Source organism: Schistocerca nitens, chromosome 12 (assembly GCF_023898315.1).
Source record: "Schistocerca nitens isolate TAMUIC-IGC-003100 chromosome 12, iqSchNite1.1, whole genome shotgun sequence".
Classification (NCBI taxonomy): Eukaryota; Metazoa; Arthropoda; class Insecta; order Orthoptera; family Acrididae; genus Schistocerca; species Schistocerca nitens.
Genome location: NC_064625.1, coordinates 86,317,053 through 86,336,549, shown reverse-complemented (window position 1 = coordinate 86,336,549; position 19,497 = coordinate 86,317,053). Strand labels below are relative to the sequence as shown.

At 41.5% G+C, this 19,497-nt stretch overlaps 1 long non-coding RNA gene across 1 annotated transcript in view; it reads left to right on the top strand.

Moving 5' to 3' along the window:
- The first annotated feature begins 651 nt into the window (after positions 1-651).
- LOC126215146 (uncharacterized) overlaps positions 652-19,497 on the top strand; it is a 165,851-nt gene continuing 147,005 nt past the window's right edge. Inside the window, exon 1 of the long non-coding RNA XR_007542091.1 lies at positions 652-775. This is a non-coding gene — a long non-coding RNA (uncharacterized LOC126215146). The remainder of the gene's footprint in view (positions 776-19,497) is intronic.

The window sequence follows — 19,497 nt, the reverse complement described above, 5'->3', positions numbered from 1 at the left end:
TTTTCTTTTTCTACATCCTGATGTTGGTTCGCTTTAAAAAGTGCAATAGCGTCGAATAGAAAGTATTTGTAAATGTAACAGATCAATGACATTAAGTTGACCTTCCATTTACATTCGAACAAAATATTTTAAATCCCGTACATGGGGAACTGATACTAATTTCAGTTAATATATCGCTGGTAATAGAGTACAGGATATGTACAGCAAGGTGGAGTATATAAGCGGTTGAATTTCACATCAACAATGCCTGTTTCCGATCAATAATTGCGGGCCCTATTGCGAATCGCGCGCGCATCGGGCAGACAGAAGACTGTCGGCGCAAGACAGAAGACTGTCGCCTTGGAGCAGTTAGTTCCAACGCCTGCCGCCAAACTCCGCCACCTGGGATCACGTAGTTTATGGTGTCTCTTCACAGATGGCACTGTGGTAAACGCTCCGAAGGGTTGGTTGGCCGCGGGAGGGGGGGGGGGGGAATATCGGCGTGTCAGTTGTGGGTGGGAGGAGAGCGGTCGACGAGGGGGAGGGTTTTGTGGACGTGCGACTCGGGAGAGGGGATGGAAGAAAAATGGAAGTAGGAGGCGTCATTTTCCCCCCTCTGACATCATGGCTTCCGTCAAAAGCAGAATGGCCTCCCACTAGGCGAGCGGGAAGGGGGACGGGAAATTCATTTGCGGCCGCTGGCGTCGCTTAGTTTTGACGGCGGCGACGACACAGATGGGAGATATAATTGCTGTTATTGTGTCCGTCCCCAGCGTAATGGATATCGCGGACAGAGGTGAGTCCCTGGCGGCGACGGAAGACACAAGGCGCTTTTGGAGGCGTGACCGCGTCTTTAATTTTAGCATGGCAGCGGCTCCACCGATAAAATGGAAGACGTGGCTACGAGGAATTAAGAAATCACACACAAGCTGAAACTGCACAGTTGTTTCACTTACTTTTTCAGTAACTGAAATATCAGGAAAGTTGCTTATCTTCACGTTATAGAACAGCTTATTCAATACCTACAGAGATATTTGTAGTAAACGTATGTATTGATCCTCTTTTGCAAATACAGTCTCTGGATTTCGTACTGACACATCGTGCTTCCACAAAAACACGATTCGCGATTTTCTTTCGTTTGTTTACTTCTACTACAGCGGTCAAGCCAAAATTATATTTTAGGAATATTTTGTGTGAAGATCAGTTTTAAGTTTCCATATAAAGCTTGTTTACCCTACTGACAAGAAATTAAATAAAAATGGATATTGCAAAATTGTTTGACTTAGTTTTTCAATAACTTACATATAATAAAATCTGATTATCTTCACTTCACATTATGGACTTATTCAATGACTTTAGCGTTGTGTGTATTAAACGTAAATACTGATACTTTTTCTAAAAATACAGTGGCGGGATTTCATATTGACACTAACGTGCTTTCCCGAAAATATGATGCGTTTTTATTTCATTTGTTTACGTTTACTGTTGCGTCAAGTGGAAATTATACTTGATAAATATTTTGGGTGAATATCAGTTTTAAGTTTCCATATAAATCCTGTTCGCTCCACCGACACAAGTGCGATCGTAATGAATTACTCTTTCGCCTTTCCCTTCAGTCAGAGAAAATTAACATTCCAGGAATAAAAACATTTACAGACTTTATCTAAGTAAGGGTGCGTTACCAAGGTTAATGTTTGATACTAGTTCCCCCTTATGAGATTATGTTTTACTTTACGTCCGTACACTACTGTCAAATGTGACATAAAATACGAAACTCAATGACTCCGTCTCTTTCATGTTAATTCGGGAAGACGGAGAGTACTAGGAATAAATATTTAGGCCTTCTGTTTAATTGCTATTACACCGTTATGTGTAATACCTTCTATGACTGTATCTTTAACCCAATGGAACATCATATTTCGAGCCATTTTGTCTCGGATATTACCTACGAAACAGTATGTGAGGGAATGTGACACCCATAAAATTTTATCATTCATGGAAATTGTCGACTACGGAATGTACACAACATGCCTCCGAAATCTTAAGAGCTTAGTTGCATTTAACCAGAGATAAAACACAGAACAGCACATTTTATTTTGTTGTTGACAAGAGAGCTGTATTTGGATCTGAAACACTGATAAAGACGAATGCTGCTGTGATAAAAAGGGGTTTTGAACTATTCTACAGAAAATATAGTTTCCTAAAACAGTGGATAGAATGAGCCTAAATTTCCTAAAATGGGAAACAGTGAAAATGAAATGTCACAGAATCTGTATAATAAATACAATTGTATGTAGAAACAGTAGCTCAAAATAAACAAATATTAGATGACAATGCTTTTGCGGCTATGCAAGCAATCGTTACTGCAAGTATTAAACTTTTCTGAAAGTATCTCTTCGTACGCAAACCAGGTAAACATAAATGCGTAACCATTTCCGAGATATAGACATTTTACTCCATTTACAGGTCACCGAAGCACAAACCAATAAATATCTAGCTTTAGTTGCTTGGGATAACTGTAGCGGCATGAACAATCTCATGTAATTTTCTTAGAAGGACAAAGATGTAAAACATTTATATCACCATCGGGATAATATAATTGTAATAGGTCGCAATTAATCCTCTTTTTCGTGATCAATTTTGGTATATCCGTTTCAACGTGCCACTAAAAACTGTAATAAAAATGTCTGATTCAAAGCAACAGCAGACAGGAGGTAAATGGAAATTGGTAAGTAATACGTTTGTTTGGATGGCTATCTTCTTCAGTAGGCCTGTGTGTTCCCATTAGTTTTGATTTATGCACAGCATGTAACTCTCACAAACGTTTTAAGCACCGAAAAAGAGGTGCTGAGAGGTTTTCCTCCACATAAGGAGTGGTGACAAACGAAGGTGCAAATACGACGCAAAATTACATTCGAAGTAAGTCTTCCTCATTCGAGTTTATTAATGTGAGAAAGTGAAGAACGACATTTGTACATCTCGTAAAACTTAAAAATCGCCGGAACTAATATTTCTTAATCTCTTGTAACTAAGAGCAAAATAAACTGGAAGTGATATGACCACAGTATGATATTATGTACAGCAATGAGAATATTCTGTTAATACAGCCTATTAAGAAAAATATTTCAAAACATCAAAGAATAAAAATTTTCATTTAGTGTAACGACTGAAGGAAGAATGCTGTTACACAAGTTTAAGATGAGACTAGCGCTCATCAGTACTAAAATCATCACAATATTTCTCGTATCCACAAAAATGATGTTTGTAAAGATACCGTTATGCTACAATATCCCGTTTACTCTGTATAGAAAAAAGTCTAGTGATGTTGCTGAATGTCTACTAGTATCGTTTTTAACATGGGACAAACTAATACTAAGGCCAAGGAGTGCGCTTTCCATTAGATGATATCGTGGACCGTTTACAGAAAAAAAATATCGGATACGCAATTTAGTGGGCGAGTTTTGATAGACAATGGAGACACATACGTGTCAGTGTTTTGCACAAAACAGATCTTACGCAAGCCATCTAGATAAAAGAAAAGATATAAATTCATTGCATTTACTGATTTTTTAAAAAATCGCAGCAATTCAAACAGATGAAAAAAAATTCCCTACACTCAAATTTGCAGTGTCCTGTTCGTCTAGCCGGCTGGTGTGGCCGAGCAGTTCTAGGTGCTTCAGTCTGGAACTGCTCGACCGCTACGGTCGCAGGTTCGAATCCCGCTTTGGGTATGGGTATGTGTGATGTCCTTAGGTTAGTTAGGTTTAAGTAGTTCTAAGTTCTAGGGGACTGATGATCTCACATGTTAAGTCCCATAGTGCTCAGAGCCATTTGAACCACTTTGTTAGCCTATTTCATGTTGTTAAACTGTATTAAGATATTTTTCACCTGCTTGTCTGCTCTGGAGAAACAGTGCTACATATGTTTATCTTTTAGATGCAAAATTAAACGAGGAGGTAACTAAAGAATTGCTGTTGACGTTTGCATTCCCTGGTTTCTCGTCACACCATCGCACAAACATGTATTGTAAAAACGCAAATACTTCCCTTAAAGCCTTAATCATGTACAACTGCCAGATGAATTATTCCGTCAGCAACAAATCGAAGCGACAGTAAACAAAACTACAGCGATGTCTAAGAAGCGATGGTAGCACACGAAGAAGAAGATGATATTGTAATAAAAAGAGTTCACAAAATTATACAAAGCTTATCTTTGGTGCAGTTGTAAGCAAAATCTTTAAAAGACTTAACTGGAGAACCAAAAAGAATAAAGCAAAGGTAAAGAACTAAAAATTTTTTATCAAGAAAGAAGATGAAGAATTTTACCTTTATGAAACAGTAATACTTTTAAACATACGCGGCCTAAAATGTAGTGGTAAGTTGGTCGTCTGAGCAATTTACTTTAAAAAATGCCACAACTGTAGCAGGTATCGACGAGTAACCATACTGAGAAGCAAGTGAATTCTTACACGGAATTGCAAAAATGTCTTCGACTAAAGTAAAGCATAAGAGAAATATAAGACAAAATAGAACTATGAGACAACCACATACATGAAATACCGTGATAATGTTCATCGGATTGGTTGGATTATTTCATTGAATGTACAGGCCTTTAAAACACGCGCACACTGACGACGCAGAAACAATGTTTACGTGGATGTAGGGACATCTGGGCGTTGCTACCATCTGTATACAAGCGAAACAAGGAAGCAGGAAAGCCTGTCGATGACGCTCGAAGAGTGCGAAGCAGCAATAAATGTTCGCAAAAGAAATTGATTGCATCAAAAAAAAAGGAGAAAACAAAGCTAGTAAATACTGGCTTATCTAACTTTCAGTTGTGTGCTGCGTGGTGGGGGGACATCTTAATCTTTCTACATCTATTACACTATTACATACTGCTTCATCTGTAACATCTTTAATGTTATATCAACGGTATGGTATATTGTGGAGAGTATCTAATCCTCTCTGTGTCTAGTAAATACTGGGTTATCTATATCTTAATTAAAAATGGTTCAAATGGCTCTGAGCACTATGGGACTTAACATCTATGGTCATCAGTCCCCTAGAACTTAGAACTACTTAAGCCTGACTAACCTAAGGACAGCACACAACACCCAGCCATCACGAGGCAGAGAAAATTCCTGACCCCGCCGGGAATCGAACCCGGGAACCCGAGCGTGGGAAGCGAGAACGCTACCGCACGACCACGAGATGCGGGCTCTTAATTAATACTCCATTAAATATATAATATATGGTGGAAAGTATTTAGTGGTATTTCCTTCATCTCTCATACCATTTGTTACAGACATTCGCCTTTATAAAGTGACTGTTCATTTCGTTAAGAGCGTAAGGAAATGTCTGTAGGTTTCTATCTATAACTTACGATTCAGGTTAAGACATAGTGCGATTTGAAAATAGTAAAATGTGTAATTTAATTCTAATGATATTAAGTGAATTTTATCCATAGTGTATGCTGTTGAACTCCGCGACTGTTCCTTCATAGGGTGTAGAAAAACTTCCGCTACCAGTCACAATAAAAGATTATTTATCCGGCACACGACCAGTTTCAGGTGTTTATATATTCATGTACATGTCTATATTGCTAGAGATCAATAAAGATGAAGTATCCTCACTATAATTACGCTGTGGTGACAGTTTTTCCACTCAGTTGCACATTTGTTACCGTTTTCACGTCCATGTTTCGGTTTTTTTAAAATTTAGCAGCATATTTCGCTACTGTGTCACAAAATCGTGATACACAATGTAAACACAGTGTCTATTGTGACTGACAGCAGAAATTTATCTACACCCTACTAATATCTGTTAAAAATTTACAGCGGAAAAAAATTATTAGAGCTTGAATTTTTAAATCTTTAAACGAGCATTTATGTATTTTGTCCGTGCAACTAAGCGTACAATTAAAACATGTTTTTTAGATGGCTAAACAGAGTACAAGCGCCAAATAAAAAAAACGTACGAACTGTGAAACAGATTTTTGATAGGGCGTGTTGTGTGATGAACTCCAGTGTCTGGGAGAGAGAACGCATTCTATATGGCTGAGATTGGGAAGGGAGGTAGTCGTCGGTGGACGTGGAGCTTTGATGTACGCTTAAGAAGTGCTGGGGAGACAATACGAAAATGTACCTCCAGAGTCCCTATGAATCCTGCTGAACGACGTATATCGTACCCGATTCCGGGCGGGTGAAAGTGGGTGTCGTGTCTTTCCCACGAGACAGGCTGACACGATCGTTTGTCGTGTAGCGGCGACCGGGTTTGTTTCGCAGTTGGTCCTTTTATTGCGCGTTTCAGGACAATAGTTTTCAATTGGCGCGCTCGCTGACAGCGTGTTGTTACACGAGCTATGAGCGTACGGGCCGCTTGCTGGCCGCCGGGCAAACCAAAATACAGTGGAATACCGCAGCCAGCGCGAACCACAGCGGTGAGTATGGTGGCTCACGCCCTCGATTTGTAGCACCGCGATCGGTATATATACGATGTTTGGGTAAAAATGTGGAAGCACAGCGAAAAATGCGTGCTTGATCATAAGTGCGAAAGCTAGACAAGCTTGCGGGTGGTACTGATTTACGAGGGGTGCTGGGAACGTAAGGTCCGATAGGGTGCGAAATGGAAAAAACACTGAAAATCCGATGAAGCTTTGCACAGCTCTGTTGGGTAGTGTCTCTAGCATGCCCGTCGATGGCATCAAGCCGTTCTTTTTAGGTCTGAACTCACTGGTGAGGGCGTAAAGATGTCTAGGAAACTGTATCTCCCGTCTATTACGTAGGCCTGATGAGAGATTTCGCCTGATGCCACGCAACCCACATAACATAACCGTCGTGAGGTTCGTTCTTCATGACAGCTCTCGGCTGCAGGGGCAATGTAGATAGTACTGCAGCTTTTTCGATGTGAAGTGTCCGATCACCGACAATACAGGGTGCACATTAAGTCCGAGAACACTTTCAATTACTTATTGCATAAGAGCTAAAGTATGTACAGGTGCCAAACATACGAGGTGTGGCTAGAAAAAAACCGGACTAGTACTGGTGAAACAATAAAACGAATGCAATAAGGCTGAAAGTCGCGTGGCCTGTCACGTGACTCTCGCTCCGCCTACTGCTCGAGTTTCATCTGCCTGCTGCACTCAGTCTGCCCGTGGCGTCTGTTTTAAGTAGTTGACGTTTTGTCTGTGCGTCGGAAAATGTTTAGTGTACGGAAAGAACAGCGTATTAACATCAAATTTTGTTTCAAACTAGGAAAATCTGCAAGTGAAACGTTTGTAATGTTACAACAAGTGTACGGCGATGATTGTTTATCGCGAACACAAGTGTTTGAGTGGTTTAAACGATTTAAAGATGGCCGCGAAGACACCAGTGATGACACTCGCACTGGCAGACCATTGTCAGCAAAAACTGATGCAAACATTGAAAAAATCGGTAAACTTGTTCGACACTCCTTGTCAACTCCTGTTAACTCAGACACTGCTCTGATTGTTAAACGGCGATCTTGTCGAACGTAGAATGTTCGCGATAAACAATCATCGCCGTACACTTGTTGTAACATTACAAACGTTTCACTTGCAGATTTTCCTAGTTTGAAACAAAATTTGATGTTAACACGCTGTTCTTTCTGTACACTCAACATTTTCCGACGCACAGACAAAACGTCAACTACTTAAAACAGACGCCACGGGCAGACTGAGTGCAGGAGGCAGATGAAACTCGAGCAGTAGGCGAAGCGAGAGTCACGTGACAGGCCACGCGACTTTCAGCCTTATTGCATTCGTTTTATTGTTTCACCAGTACTAGTCCGGTTTTTTTCTAGCCACACCTCGTATTGCATTTTGAAGAGAAACTCTGAAAGCTTTTTTTCTTTTCTTTTTTTTTACGAACATTCGACATACGAACCATGAGTGACCCGGCAACGTCAATACGGTAATCGAATTATCATCGACTGTGGCAGTCGCTTCCCGTATTTTCTCCCGGTGCTCTGCTACATCACGTAGTAGAGGCGGTACATACGCCAGATCTTTAATGTGTCCCCAAGGAAAAAAGTCACACAGAGTGAGATCTGGTGATCAGGGAGTCCATTTCATCAAACAGCTGTCCCCTTCTGTAGCATGGCCGATCCAAAAACGCTTGTCTTTGTCGTCGTCATTGAGCTTCTGCACTGGCTCCAAACTGAATGGTTTCATAGACGGCTTCTGTCGCAGGACTTTCCACACTGTCATTGGAGCCATTTCGACTTCACGGGATGTATGACACGGCGATTTCTTTGGACTCCTTATGAATGTCTCTCGTACGCGCTCCACATTCACTTCACTCACACTGGGACGTCCGCTTCTCTTTGCCGAGCACAAGTAACCCGTGGTTGGCTCCCACTGAGTTTCATCTCTGCTCACGTAAACCACTGGCTATGGAGACAAAATTTTGGCACAGACGGCGCGATGTATACCAGCGTAGAGAATTGGTGAAAAGCACAGGTGGTTGCCTTCTACGACGAGGATATTGTAAAGTCGGTACAATGCTACAACATATGTTTAAGTCGGAGCGGCGACTGTGCAGAGAAGCAGACTGAAGAATTAACGGGACATCCTCCTCCAGCACCACTTTTTCTCAACACTAGATGTCGATACCAGCATTATTTTTCGATTTTTGGACACGTCAGTATTATCTCAGTTGGTTTACTGACAGTTAAAATCATTTTTTTTTTTAACATTTGAAATTACGAACCACTGGCACACTTCAAAATTCTATTCTTAATTACGCAGCACTGTACTGGTTGCTATGTTTTCTCTGAATTAATTTATAAAATAATAATCGAAACTAATAATGTAACAGAAATTAGTACAAATTCATGTGTTACGGAAATTGTAAGCTCTTTGGAATATTGTTATTTCCGCAGAGTGTGAGAGTCGTAAGCATGCCTCTGATGTGATCGGACGTATTTTTGTTCGAAAAATGTAATTTCGGCTTTGTTAATGTGGAAAATTAAGAGACTGTATGACATACTAAAATGTGATTGAACATATTTGCGTAAAAACAAAAGTCTCCAACAACAATCTCCAATCTTATTTAGTTCAACTCAAGCGCGAGGACATAAAATGTGAGCATTTCAGCTTCAAGAATCAGACCTCTAGACAAGAAGAACTGGAGCCAACTCAACATAACAAGCTAAGTAGACTAGAAAGTTTATTGTAATGTTCGCTCCTCTAAAATCTTCATAGAAGACTAATGTGGACAATAGATGGAATTAGGAAGTAGGGGGGAGATTACAAAGGTGTAGCTAACTGTTGCAAATAAAATATTTTCGATTTTGACAGTGGTCTCCTTTTCGCCACCGATTGGAACTTTCATTCCGAATAGCCCTTGTGTTTGTGAGGAATGGTAACTACGCACTGTCCTCAGGAAGTTCCAAGTGTCACATTCGTAGTCAGAAGAGTGTTCTCTGTAGTTGTGAGTACATTACGTCGGAGCTAAGTAAACTCGTACGTTGGCAAAATGTTGGTGCTTCTATTGCCGGCGCTTCCGTAACCAAAGGAGCCGAAGTGTTCGATGTTTCAAGAGGTGCCGCATCGAACATTTAAACAGCATACGGGGGAATCGGAGAAACAGCATCTAAATGTCACACCGCGGACAATTGTGTGTGCGTTGAGTGATGGTGACGGGCAGTCACTGAAGAGGGCCGTAACGAAAGATTAGAGGAAGGTGGCTGCAAAGGCCACTGCAGAACTGAATGTCCCACTCGTTCACCCTGTCAGCACGAAAGCAACGCGTAGGGAGCTCCATAAGCGGGGAATTTCAGAGCTAGTTGGCTTTGCAGAACCGTACATCAGTGATACATATGGCCGTAACATCACGGAGATATACAGGGTGATTCAAAAAGAATACCACAACTTTAGGAATTTAAAACTCTGCAACGACAAAAGGCAGAGCTAAGCACTATCTGTCGGCGAATTAAGGGAGCTATAAAGTTTCATTTAGTTGTACATTTGTTCGCTTGAGGCGCTGTTGACTAGGCGTCAGCGTCAGTTGATGCTAAGATGGCGACCGCTCAACAGAAAGCTTTTTGTGTTATTGAGTACGGCAGAAGTTAATCGACGACAGTTGTTCAGCGTGCATTTCGAACGAAGTATGGTGTTAAACCTCCTGATGGGTGGTGTATTAAACGTTGGTATAAACAGTTTACAGAGAAAGGGTGTTTGTGCAAAGGGAAATGTTCTGGACGGCCGAGATCCAGTGATGAAAATGTAGCACGCATCCAGCAAGCATTTGTTCGCAGCCCAGGAAAATCGACTCGCAGAGCTAGCAGAGAGCTGCAAATTCCACAATCAACTGTATGGAGAGTCCTACGAAAAATTTTAGTTATGAAACCTTATCGAGGCGATGGATCGGCCGCCAGGCAGCCCGTGACAGAGCACTTCATCACTGGCCTCCAAGAAGCCCTGATCTTACCCCCTGCGATTTTTTCTTATGGGGGTATGTTAAGGATATGGTGTTTCGGCCACCTCTCCCAGCCACCATTGATGATTTGAAACGAGAAATAACAGCAGCTATCCAAACTGTTACGCCTGATATGCTACAGAGAGTGTGGAACGACTTGGAGTATCGGGTTGATATTGCTCGTGTGTCTGGAGGAGGCCATATTGAACATCTCTGAACTTGTTTTTGAGTGAAAAAAAAACTTTTTAAATACTCTTTGTAATGATGTATAACAGAAGGTTATATTATGTTTCTCTCATTAAATACACATTTTTAAAGTTGTGGTATTCTTTTTGAATCACCCTGTATAGAGGCACGTGCCATGTATAGGGGAACATTGTCTTTCGATATACGGCAGTACGATACGGTCGCGGTAAGACGTAAGGACGTATGATGTCCCTGACGTACGGTTGTGCCGCCAGAACCCCTCAATCACCATCGGTAGTGCCTTAAAGTCATACCCGATAACTCTTCACACGATGACGTCAGCACCGCTGGAAGAATGGGACTTCTTCTAGGCCGCACGGGCTAGCCGTGCGGTCTTCGGATCCTTGCCACGGTTCGCGTGGCTCCCCCCGTCGGAGGTTCGAGTAGTCCTTCGGGCACGACTGTGTGTGTTGTCCTTAGCTGTAGTTAGTTAGACTGAGTAGTGTGTAAGCCTAGGGACCGATGACCTCAGCGGTTTGGTCCCACAGGAACTTACCACCACTTCTTTTACGGCTGCCGCCATACTCGCCCAGAACGATATCCATAGTAGTGCACAGCTGCGAGTCATAACTGAACACAATCGGACGCCATTCACCAGCAGTCCATTTTTTTTTCATACATGAAATGTATTCGCAGTTGCGAATACGAACAGGCATCAGCTCAATATGGGAGTGACGACACTGCAAAATTTGTGCTAGTGTGCGACTCGAACCCGGATTTCCCGCGGTCATCTTAACCGCTTCGGCTATCCGTGCACGATTCAGGACCACAGACTTCCATATGTCGTCGTTCCCGCGTCACAGCCTGTACCCGTACACACATTATTTAGTCCCTCGTCAGGTGAGGACATTTTAATTGAAAGTCGCATGCATGCATATCCAGTGGAACATTGCATCGCCCTACTTACTAACACAGGCACTACAATATCGTATCCCTTTTTTTCGGAGGTTTGTTAATAGTTTAGGCAGCCTTGTCCGCTCCGTACCGAACCTGAACATTTCCCTGCTAGGTCTGCCTCTTTTACCACCGCACGAGTTTTCAGCAGTGCTAAAACACGTCAATGGTGCGCGGCTGTGATGCATGATGCCGGAAGAGGTGGATTTTCGATTCCCTCAACCGCATCCCCCCCCCTTTACTCTCCCCTTCCCCGCCCCCCCTTCCGCTGACAGTGCGTGTGCATGCGTGACGCAGCTCTGTGCGAGTCGATGACATTGCCGGTGGCGAGTGCGTGGGTTCGGCGCTGCTGCGTACGTGCAGATTCAACAAGTAGTACGGTTCACTTAGCGCTCTCAGCGCGACCGAACGTCGTGAAGCAGTGGCCAGCACACTGGGCTCGCATTTGGGAGGACGACGGTTCAAACCCGCGGCCTGCCATCCTGATTTAAGTTTTCCGTGATTTCTCTAAATCGCTTCAGTCAAATGTCGCGATGGTTCCTTCGACGGGGCACGGCCGACTTCCTTCCCCATCTTTCCCTAGCCCAATGGTAGCGATGACCTCGCCCTTTGCTCCCCCCCCCCCCCCCCCCCCCCACCCCCTAAATCAGCCGACCAACAACACTGTCAGCGTGCACCACAGACTGCGACTCGACATTCGAAATGCTTATGTACACATCCCGACTGCTCACAATAACAGGGTGGAAATTTACCACCATCGACGTGGAAGTCCGCCCTTTTTTTGTTTTAGGTAAAATTTACTTCTCGAGTAGGTCTAATTTAGAAAAAAGCGCCTTGGCCAACATTTTTTTCCCATTAATCAGACGAATGGAAAAACTGGTAGAAGCGGACCTCGGGGAAGATCAGTTTGGATTCCGTAGAAATGTTGGAACACGTGAGGCAATACTAACCTTACGACTTATCTTAGAAGAAAGATTAATAAAAGGCAAACCTACGTTTCTAGCATTTGTAGACTTAGAGAAAGCTTTTGACAACGTTAACTGGAATACACTCTTTCAAATTCTGAAGGTGGCAGGGGTAAAATACAGGGAGCAAAAGGCTATTTACAATTTGTACAGAAACCAGATGGCAGTTATAAGAGTCGAGGAGCATGAAAGGGAAGCAGTGGTTGGGAAAGGAGTGAGACAGGGTTGTAGCCTCTCCCCGATGTTATTCAATCTGTATATTGAGCAAGCAGTAAAGGAAACAAAAGAAAAATTTGGAGTAGGTATTAAAATCCAGGGAGAAGAAATAGAAACTTTAAGGTTCGCCGATGACATTGTAATTCTGTCAGAGACAGCAAAGCACTTGGAAGAGCAGTTGAACGGAATGGACAGTGTCTTGAAAGGAGGATATAAGATGAACATCAACAAAAGCAAAACGAGGATAATGGAATGTAGTCAAATTAAATCGGGTGATGCTGAGGGGATTAGATCAGGAAATGAGACACTTAAAGTAGTAAAGGAGTTTTGCTATTTAGGGAGTAAAATAACTGATGATGGTCGAAGTAGAGAGGATATAAAATGTAGACTGGCAATGGCAAGGAAATCGTTTCTGAAGAAGAGAAATTTGTTAACATCGAGTATAGATTTAAGTGGCAGGAAGTCGTTTCTGAAAGTATTTGTATGGAGTGTAGCCATGTATGGAAGTGAAACATGGACGATAAATAGTGTGGACAAGAAGAGAATAGAAGCTTTCGAAATGTGGTGCTACAGAAGAATGCTGAAAATTAGATGGGTACATCACATAACTAATGAGGAGGTATTGAATAGGATTGGGGAGAAGAGAAGTTTGTGGCACAACTTGACTAGAAGAAGGGATCGGTTGGTAGGACATGTTTTGAGGCATCAAGGGATCACAAATTTAGCATTGGAGGGCAGCGTGGAGGGTAAAAATGGTAGAGGGAGACCAAGAGATCAATACACTAAGCAGATTCAGAAGGATGTAGGTTGCAGTAGGTACTGGGAGATGAAGAAGCTTGCACAGGATAGAGTCGCATGGAGAGCTGCATCAAACCAGTCTCAGGACTCAAGACCACAAAAACAAACAACAACATCAGACCAACTCTCCAGAAATCTGGAAAGCAGGCAAAGTATCTATCATCGTTACTAGCAGAGTGATAGTGCATAGCAGAGAAGTAATTCAGTTTATTATATTTTAACTTCCCTTTTTATTTTTAAAAATAATGGAAGCAGCAACCCTACCCCCGAACCGGACATGCATAAAAAAGAACCTTCCGGCTTAAGAGAAGTTTCTTTTTGAGTCATCTTAATGTTTATCTCTTCATATCTCCTGAACCACGTGTCCGTACAATGTTATAACTTTGCACCTACATTTAGTGGTGTACGTGAATCATCATCTTTTTGCCTTTTACCGTTTCTGTAAAGGCTCGGCATTGCTACACAGGGGGCCCCAGGACAAATGGTTAGTATTCAGGGATATGACAGAAACGATCATTTGAAGCAAAAAAACTCTGGTAAACATGAGCTATAAGATGAATACCTTGGCAGCTGTAAGCACTTGTTCATCTTGGATACTGTGAAACACATCTCTCCTGCTGCACCGTCTTTGCAGGAAGTATTATGAACCAAAACAAGAAAAAAAATGTCCAGTAAGTATGGACTCTAAACTGTTTACCTTAAGAGCGATAGCCACTTCTTTATCTTTCTACTGAACAAGTGCCCACTGCTCGTAAGGTATTTATTTTAGATCCCATATTTAATAGAAAATTTTTTCTTGTTTTCGTCCGTACTACCTTCTAGATTTTACAGCAACTGGTACTTCAAATCGCTCAGCTTTTACATTGCCAAAGCAACGCAGTATTCGTATACCATCCACGATTTATTTACTTTTTTTTTCCTTTAGTAATCGGAGCCTGTTTTAGTGCATTTTCTTTCCATCCAGCTGATTTAAAGGGTTTGTGCGGTATTCACCAGTAACTATTTTACTCTCAGCAAGTTAACAAGTGTGAGTCGCAGAGTATGAGTCGACTACAAATGCAACGAACTCAGCGTCCATTCTCAGGCAGTCGAAACATTCTATCACTTCTTTCACCTCTCGAAATAATTAGTTACAAACTCCAAACTGCACCATCGTTCGGAGTTTGCGTTAAACTGCAGGCCGCTCAAAAGTCTCGCCGCGGAAAATTCGGGTTACAAAAACATTATAGGCTTTCCTCTAAACGTTCGACAAGCCGGAATGCTATCTGACCGGTAATCACAAACTTTTGTTATTTTGTACAACCACTATAAGCATCATTCGAGAAATTATACAGCCTAATAGCCAAAGACGTATTCTACAAGGAAGACACGAAGCTGTCTGATTCTCGTGAATCGTATAACGCAGACGCAAAATTCGCACTGTACCACTAAAATAAAGTTTCGAATCATATCGAAACGTTAAGGAAATAAAGGAATCTATATAGAGTCTTAATTATGCTACCAACGCGGTATTTTCTTTGTATTTGTGGCAGGATATGTTACTTACGCAGTATTCCTTGGCCACAGTACATTCCATACCGTATTTGGAATTTTCACCCGTTTTATTCCGCTTTAGACTTTTTCGGCTTTTCAGTTTCATTTTCTTTGCAAAGAATTAAAAATTCGTCAGTCCAGCGGCAACAGCAAGTACACTGAGACAGTAATGCCAACTGACAGAAAAAAGGGAAATCCGTTAAAAAAAGTCAGTTGTACTACATTATTTTTTCAAAGGCGGTATAAATAAGGAACGTCAAGATCTGCTCGCAAGCTGTTACTGCCTTTATAATGTCAGATTTCACCAGCTGGCGAGTCACGTGAAATAGGTCGACAAACCATTTTTAGCTTGAAGGCGGTGCAAGCATAGTCAAAGGAGGGACTTTGGAATGCTGAGGAGAAGAAGAGAGGGCGTGTTTCGAGAGGGACGGATTGGGAAGAGGGGTGGGTAGGGGGACGTGAGGGGAGCGGGGAGTGACATGGAAGGTGTCAACGCTCTGTCTTTGATGTTGAGGTCGGAAGTCGCCTGGAAGAATTGTGTGCTTCCTCAGGGACGTAAATAACCGCATCACGATTTCTGGGCTAACGAGACGGGAACGAAAGCCAGTGAACGCCGAGGGCGTGAAGAAAGCAGGCGATACGGTAATACCTGGCTAGCAAACAGCCATGTAAACTGATAAATCCAGCCCATCGAAGTCTTCCTTCTATCCTCATTACATATCCAGCCCATCAAAGTCTTCACTTTTTATCACTCCAACTACCGGGTGATCAAAAAGTCAGTATAAATTTGAAAACTTAATAAACCACGGAACAATGTAGATGGAGAGGTAAAAATTGACACACATGATTGAAATGACATGGGGTTTTATTAGAACAAAAAAAGTATTGCTAGACGCGTGAAAGATCTCTTGCGCGCGTCGTTTGGTGATGATCGTGTGTTCAGCCGCCACTTTCGCCATGCTTGGCCACCCAGGTCCCCAGACCTCAGTCCGTGCGACTATTGGCTGTTTCTCGCCTGTAGTCTTGCTTTTATTCCTACTTCATTTGATGTTACTTCCTTAAAACCAGTGGTTGAAAGTACCACTACAGTTGAAAGGTTATTTATATTTAGAACACGACCGGTTTCGGGCTCTTATACGCCATCTTCAGGTGTCGTAACTTGGTGTGTGTCACAGCACCGAGTTACGACACCTTAAGATGGGCGTATAACAGCCCGAAAGCGGTCATGTCCTAAATAAAAGAACCTTACAACTGTAGCGATATTTTCAACCTCTGGTGTAATGTTCAGTTGCGGATGTTCCTCCGATAGGATTGTTTGTACACCATTAAAAACTGATTCCAGGTATTTGAACTTCTTTCGCATAAAGGCAGTCATTTTTCCCTCGCTCTGTTTGGGAGTGGAACAGGGAGAGAAGATGCTAGTTGTGGTACGAGGTACCCTCCGCCACGCACTGTATGGTGGATTGCGGAGTATGTATGTAGATGTAGATGCTTATCCTCGGTCAACTCACTGCTAGATCTTGAGAATTACGAGGCTTTATTCCTATGCTCAGCTAGAGTACTAATTTGAAGCGCGAACCTCGATGCCATTACTTCCAGGGGCTGAATACTTCCTTTCATTCCATCTTCTGCGAATGCTGTTAGGACAGTGTCATCTGCATATACCACTCAGATAATATTTTCGTTCTAGATTTTAACACCCCGAAAGTTCTCTTTGTTGAAGTCCCTCATTAACTTTTCTAGGGCTATGCTGAAAAGGACAAACGATAATCCACTTCCTTGTCTCAATCCTGTTTCCACTAGGAAACTTTCTGTCAGTTTACTGCCTGTCTTAACCTTGAATTCTGTGTCATTAAAACACATCTCTATCAGTTTAACCAATTTCTTTGGTACGCCAAACTCTGTCATGATTTTAACAAGGCTCGGTCTATGGATACTATCGTAATCCTTCTTGACGTTAACGAAGAGGGGCTGTATTTCTCGGCCTTATTGCGGAAGAATACATGGAGATTTTTGTTGACATTTGTATTATAGTTTTTCTTGACTTTCTTCCCCGCTCCTTATGTGTTACATCCTAACACAAACCCTTACATAAAAACTGAACCTCTCAAAATAAAGCTCTGACTTCGAAACGAATATTGTCATAGTAAAACGCTATAAGAAAAGTGGTGAATATTATAATTAACCCTACATTACTACACCCTCGTGAAATTTACAATCGCAGTTAATACCAGTTCGTGGTTAAAGCCAATCTGGCACTGTCAGTATAGAGCGTAACACAAAGCATTTTGTATTTCATTTTTATGTGACATACCAATGGAGATCTTATAACTGTAATTAACTAGTGCATAAATTATAAAATACGAGTTCCTTTGAATAAAATGAGAAGTAGTAGTACGCCCCCCATTTAATATTCTAGTGTAAAATTTTCCACGTACTTTACCGTCTGACTATCCAAAAATATGCATTATGCCTACTACGAATTTCATCAGTACGTTAGACGAGACCCTACATGGTAGTGCAGGCAGGGGTACTAGACCGCCAAACAACAATACCCTCATTTCAACATACTCTGAGACAGCTTCTGAGGAAAAAAGAAAAATTATAGGTAGATTGATATATTTGACACTTGTGGGACGAATTAATAAGCTGTCTGTCGCTCTCCCTGTAATGCGATTTAAATTTGTTTGCCCGCCAAACATTACCGAAGAGAAGTTGCTCGCTTTACGTCACGGGCTCAATACAAACAACACAGCGAAAAGGTCGGATTGATGAGACAAGGCAGATTTATGAGGGATGTGACAAGGCACGACATGTCGGTGAAATTATACAGGCGTTTGACGCTTTTGTTTAACAGGTGGAATATCCTTCCTTCATTTTTGTTTTTAGAATTTGTACGGTGTAGTTCCTATATCACATTAGCGAATTTCACTGAAATGGACTGCAGGTGACAGATTTCTTAATCTACATCAGGACTTCAGTCTTTTGAACCAGCCCATTTCTTCACAATTGGTCTCGACACATCTACTTGTCCAACTCAAAAGTAGATTTCCTTTTGTTTGTACTCGTGTTTGCCATGCAGCCTTCACATTCTTCCCACGGCCTCTAATACGGTTATTATTCAAATAATGTTATGAATTTTTAATTTTTTGCTAATGTCTTCGTTCCTTCACGTATGGTACACGTTGTCTGTCTTTTTCTTTAAAATACACGCCTCACTACAACAGAATTATTTGAGTAATACCAATACTTGACACATTTTCCATGTGATTTATTCGCAAACTTTTCTGACCAACCTTCGTCGTAGATTTTCAAAGACATAACTATAACTGAAGCATTCTGTGGTATTTGCACTGCATTACCTCATCTGACGTCTGGTTATGTAAGTATTCCTCACTATAAAAACACCTACATTCAGGACGTGCGTGTTTCAGATTCAAACATAATTCTAATTACTTTGCTTTGAACAATGTGTACATTCAACCTCAACGTAGTACTATACCATAATATTATATAAAATGGCATCAGCAAATGAAAAAAAAATCGCGGCTTGTAGAAGTACTTAGTTCTGTCTGTCCCTAAATCGACAATGATTGTTCTGATTAGGTGAATTTACGTGAATAAAAATATTAATTTTATAAATGAAATCCACGTAATTGTGCCGTAACAAAGACAGGTTTTCTTACCTTCCAGTAGACGTAGCACAAAAGTAAATGCGACGGAATGATACACAGACGAAAACATAAAGATTTCTGTATTGCAAATGTGAATCTTGATGGTGATTAATGACCATCACATACTGTTAATTAAAAAATAATTCTGAGTAGCACATTTATTTGCCTTCTATTTGGTTTCTACCTTAAAGACGAAACAATAATAATATAATTTAGACCCTACCGCTAAGCCGAGAAAGAGATCACAGTTTTACACACCTATGACGTGTGAGGTGTTGAAACTTCGCCAACTTCTTTCCAGTACAGCAGAAAAATATGGATCTCAGTCTTCTAAAAAATAGTGGTTTAAACTCCGTTTCGGACTAACTAAATCAGTAGAGCTATCATTTCCTCCGGTGTCCTGGACAACTTGAGGTAGTCCTTTGTCGCTAATGACTTTGCCATCGACAGGGTGTCAAAATCAAGATACCAGTACGATCTATTTTAGGGTAATGCTTCAATATTTGGTGTCTTTACTAAGTTGGGATAGCAGCATACTTCAACGAAATACAAGAACGCTCTGCTAGATTTGTAGAAGGTTTACCCCCTATGGCAACGTAAATAGGCGTCGTGAACAACAACGGGAATTGCTCGAAAAAATACTACATTGTTCTGACGAAATCCAATTACTTAAATTTTGAGAAGCGATTTTCGAGGAAGACTATCGAACCAACTTGATATGTCCATCGTTAGAGATTGTAAAATAAGAAGAGAT